This window comes from Salvelinus sp. IW2-2015, unplaced genomic scaffold (assembly GCF_002910315.2).
Source record: "Salvelinus sp. IW2-2015 unplaced genomic scaffold, ASM291031v2 Un_scaffold4344, whole genome shotgun sequence".
NCBI classification, from domain to species: domain Eukaryota; kingdom Metazoa; phylum Chordata; class Actinopteri; order Salmoniformes; family Salmonidae; genus Salvelinus; species Salvelinus sp. IW2-2015.
This window is the reverse complement of record NW_019945615.1, coordinates 12,038-17,702: the sequence shown is the minus strand read 5'-3', so window position 1 is coordinate 17,702 and position 5,665 is coordinate 12,038. Positions and strand designations below refer to the sequence as shown.

General features: G+C 42.8%; 1 protein-coding gene across 1 annotated transcript in view; it reads right to left on the bottom strand.

The window, feature by feature from the left end:
* LOC112077161 (uncharacterized) overlaps positions 1 to 5,665 on the bottom strand; it is a 27,777-nt gene that overhangs the window by 11,554 nt on the left and 10,558 nt on the right.

The window sequence follows — 5,665 nt, the reverse complement described above, 5'->3', positions numbered from 1 at the left end:
GAAGATATAGGAGAGTTAATGATTGCCGCGCCCCCCCCCCCCCCAAACACACACACACACACATGCAAAGAGCCTGACAGTGGCAATTATGATAATTTACACACATTATATGAGCGATATAACACAATGATAGTAATAAAGCCAGCCTACGCTTGATGATATGTCGTGCACAGTTTATTGAGCACGATGGCAAGCCAACACACCTGCTTCGTCCGTCCCCTCTGACTTCCTCCGCAGTAGTTGTTGTCATCAGGCTGACTGTTTGGGCCCGTAACGAATCTTTAGTGTGTGGGGTTTAAATGTCCTCTTTAATAGTCACCTGGACAGGAGAGAGAAGAGAGAGACAGATTCTTGTAGTGTGTGTGGAATTAAATGGTTACCCTCTTACAGTCACTGGAACAGAAGAGAAGACGAGTATAGGACCATGATCTGTAGGGGGTGGGTTAAATGGTTCCTCTTACGAGTCAACCTGGACAGACAGACCACGAGAGGAGAAGAGAGGAAAAAGAGAGAGAAGACGAGAGAGAGAGAGACAGAGAAAGACAGAGAGAGAGAGACAGAGAGAGGAGACAGAGAGAGAGAGACAGAAAGAGAGAACATGAGAGAGAGACCAGAGAGGAGGACAGCAGAGAGAGACAGAGAGAGAGGACAGAGAAGAGACAGCAGAGACGACAGAGAGAGACGAGAGAGACAGAGAGAGATGTAGTGGTAGGGGTTAAAGTTCATCTTACAGTCACCTGGACAGAGATGATTGAGAAAACAAGAGACAGGACAGAGAGAGAGACAGAGAGACAGACAGACGAGAGAGCACAGAGAGAGAGACATTGAGAGAAGACAGAGTACACATCCAGTACACAAAACAAGGTGTGCGGTTAAATGGCAAAACACACACATTTCTTCACACAGGGTCGTGGGGTGAACAGGGATTGCAGCTTAAGCCCCACCCCTCTTCAACATATATATCAACGAATTGGTGCGGGCACGAGAAGCAGTCTGCAGCACCGGGTCTCACACCTACATAGAATCCGAAGTCAATGTCTACTGGTTTGCTGATGATCTGGGGCTCTTCACCAAAACAAGGAAGGGCCTACAGCAGCACCTAGATCTTCATGCACAGATTCTGTCAGAACCTGAGGCCCTGACATGTTTAAATCTCAGTAAGGACCAAAATAATTGTGATTCAAAAAAAGGTCCAGTCGAGCCAGGACCACAATTCCATCTAGACACCTTCCCCTTAGAGCACACAAAAAACATACATACCTCGGCCTAAAACAGTTCAGCATCCACAGGGTAACTTCCACAAGCTCGTGGAACGATCTGAGAGACAAGGCAAGAAGGGCATTCTATGCCATCAAAAGGAACATAAAATTTCAACATACCAATTAGGGATCTGGCCTAAAAATACTGAATCAGTCATAGAGCCCATTGCCTTATGGTTGTGAGTCTGGGGTCCGCTCACCAACCAAGATTTCACAAAATGGGGGCAAACACCCAAATTGAGACTCTCGCATGCAGGAATTCTGCAAATACCTCCTGCTACATACGCAGAACACAAAAGTGCAATTGCATTGCAGTAGCAGAATTAGGCCGGATACCCACTAATTATCAAAAATCCAAGAAAGAGCCGTTAAATTCTACAACCACCAAAGAGCGATTCCAAACCTTCCATAACAAAGCCATCACTACAGAGAGATGAACCTGGTGGAGAAGAGTCCCTAAGCAGCTTCGGTTCCTAGCTTCTGTCACAAACACACACACCCACCAAAGCCCCAGGGAAACAGCCACAATTAGACCCAACCAAATCATGAGAAAACAAAAAAGATAATTACTGACACATTGGAAAATAACAAAAAAACAGAGCAAACTAGATGGCATTCGGCCTAAACAGGGAATACACAGTGGCAAATTACCTGACCACTGTGCATCTTGACTGACCCAAACTTAAGGAAAGCTTTGAACTATTACAGACTCGTTGAGCATAGCCTTGCTATTGAAGAAGGCCCCGCCGTAGGCAGACTTGGGCTCGTCAAGAGAAGACAGCTATGTGCACCACTGCCCCACAAAAATTTGAGGGGAAACCGAGCTGCACTTTCCGTAACCTCTGCCCAAGTGTCATGACCATATAGAGACAATATCCTCAGATCACACAAGATCCACAAAAGATTCGGAAAAACAAATCCAATATTTGAAAACTCCATATCTACTGGGGTGAAATTCCACAAGTGTTCCATCACAGCAGCAAATTTGTGACCTGTTGCCACAATAAAAAGGCAACCCAGTGAAAAACCAAACACCATGTAAATACAACCCATATTTTTATGCCTTACTTATTTAACGTGTGCTTAACGATTTTGTACATCTGTTACACACTGTATTATTTAATATGACACTCGTAAGTCTTTACTTGTTTTGTGAAACTTCTGTATGTGTAAATGTTACTGTTAATTCGTTTGTTGTTTCACTTTGTTGTATTGTCTCCCCTCATTTGCTTTGCAATGTTAAACACATTTTCCTGCCAATAAAGCCCCTGAATGAATTGAATTGAATTGACAGAGGAGGAGAGACAGAAGAGAAGCAGACAGAAGAGACACAGAGAAGAGAGACAGAGAGAGAGACAAGAAGATACAGAAGAGAGAGACAGAGAGAGAACCAGAGAGATGGCAGAGAGAGACAGAGAGAGACCAGACCAGAGAGAGACAGAGAGAGACAAGAAGACAAGAGAGAGACGAGAGACAGGAGAGATGTAGTGGTAGGGTGTAAAGTTCATGTCTTACAGTCACCTGGACAAGAGCAGAGAGAGAAAACCAGTGCGATTGACAACTGATTGCCCTTGGCAGTTATACGTTTTATGGCACATTAATGGTAAACTGTTACAATCAGACCATGATTATACCGTTTTTTACCATGCATTGTGAATACTGTTTCTATTGCTTGAGCGGCATTTAGCGCATGCATATTTTCCTATTTTCCAGTATATCTCAGCACCGTAGAAGTCCAATGGCTAGAGATCATTCTACGCTTCTATGTTTGCAGCTGGCTTTGTTGAAAGCAAAGACCGAATTGAAAACATTTTTCCTAATGGCAAGCAGAACTTGGAGTTTTTCTTAGATAACCAAACAAACAGCTTGCTATTTACCCCGCAAACTACTGTAGCTATCTAGTTAAACTCAGCTAGCTACTTCAGTGATGTTGAACACATATCTAGAGGTAAATGTGCTTAAATGATAGCCAAGGTATTAAAAAGGAAAGAACTCGGAGGCTTCTATGCGTCTCTGGAAAAATAATTGCAACTCGTCGGAAGGGTCACGTTATTCAATTATGTCTACCCCATAGAACGCGATTTGCCTCTCAGTGATTATCCCTTACTTAACACAACAGATGGAAAGTAGACTATCTGATGGAATCTTCAAGTAACCCACGAAGGTGAGTGGACTGAATAGTGATCTTACGTTAGTATAAAGATGAGAGGATGACAGGGTATGAGAAGAGTGTCTCGTGTAGATAGATCACCATGATGATTCACCTATCAAAACCGCTCTACAGAGATCTAGGATTCACTAGACTGGAAGGAGTTACTCACCAATAGATATTCACGGTGATTTAGAGCTGTACTGCATTGCTAGTTGCAGGGACCCCTGAAAGACAGGTATCCTCCGGGGCGAAGCCATCCCAGCATCCTCTCTGATTAGTGACGTCATGGTGGGTGCTCGTCATTCAGGATACATCAGTAAGCCATTGAGGAAGGAAGATATGTCATTAAACTTGATGGGGCGGTACAATCAGAAATAACATCATTAACCTGATGGGCGTACACATCAGAATAACATCATTAAAGATGGGGGGGGTACACATCAGAATAACATCTTAACTATGGGGTGGTACACATCAGAATAAATCATAACTGATGTGGGGGGGTACACATTCGAAATAACATTCATAACTGATGGGGAGAAGGGGGGTACACATCAGAATAACATTCATACACTGATGGGGGGTACACATCAGAAAACATCCATAACCGATGGGGGGGACCACATCAGAATAACATCATTAACTTGATGGGGGGGGTACACATCAGAATAACATCACCGATGGCGGGGGGTAACATCAGGAAAACATCATAACTTGATGGTGGCGGTACACATCAGAATAACTCAATACTGATGGGGGTACAATCAGAAATTAACATCATACCGATGGTGGCGGGACACATCAGTAATAACATCATAACTGAGGGGGGTGGTACACATTCAGAATAACATCTTAACCGATGGCGGGGGGCGGACACATCAGAATAACATCATAACTGATGGGGGGGCTTACACATCAGATAACATCAAACCCGACCTGGGGGGGACACATCGAATAACATCCATAAACTGACGGCCCACATCGCTTGGAGGGGTACAGCATCAGAATAACATCATAACTGATGGGGTGGTACACATCAGAATTAACGATCATAACCGATGGGGGACACACAATCAGAATAAAACATCATAACTGATGGGGACACACATCAGCAATAACCAATCCGACTACCAGGTGTGAAACAGTGAAGAGACTCAGTGGGTATGCTAATTTAGTATAGAGCAGACCTAACCCACTCTATTAAATTAGTCAAAACAGGAACATTTTACATCTGGCTAGAAATTAATAAGGAAATTATCTCAACAGAGAAACATGTCCTCATGTGTGCTACCTATATCCCCCCAATAGAATCCCCATACTTTAATGAAGACAGCTTCTCCATCCTAGAGGGGGAGATCAACAATTTCTTGGCCCAGGGACATGYACTAGTCTGTGGCGACCTAAATRCCAGAACTGGACAAGAACCTGACACTCTCAGTAYACATGGGGACAAACACCTGCCTGGAGGTGAYAGCATTCCCTCCCCCAYATTCCCCTCCAGACACAACTACGACAACATAACCAACAAAAATGGGTCACAACTCCTGCAGCTCTGTTGGACGCTGGGTATGTATATAGACAATGGTAGGCGTCGAGGGGACTCCTATGGTATTCCTGGACAAAATGTTTCACTGTAATAGTGAAGGTGTACACTTGGCAGTAGAAAACCTAAACACTATATTTGACCTCTCAGCTTTCTTATCAAATCAAAAAATGTTAAACAGACAACCTTAGAAAATGAACAACAATGACAATTGGTTTGATGAAGAACGCAAAAACCTAAGAAAGAAATTGAGAAACCTTTCCAACCAATAACACAGAGACCCAGAAAACCTGAGCATACGCCTTCACTATGGTGAATCACTAAAACAATACAGAAATACACTACAGAAAAAGATGGAACAGCACATCAGAAATCAGCTCAATGTAACTGAAGACTCCATAGAATCTGACCACTTCTGGGAAAATTGGAAAACTCTAAACAAACAACAACACAAAGTTATCGATTCAAAACGTAGATGTATGGGTAAAACACTTCTCCAATCGTTTTGTCTCTTTAACAAAGAACAAACAAAAAACAGTAAAAACATATACATGATCAAATACAAATCTTAGAATCAACTATTAAAGACTACCAGAACMCACTGGATTCTCCAATTACATTGAATGAACTACAGGACAATATACAAACCCAACAACCCAAAAAGACTTGTGGGGTTGATGTTATCCTAAATGAAATGATAAAATATACAGA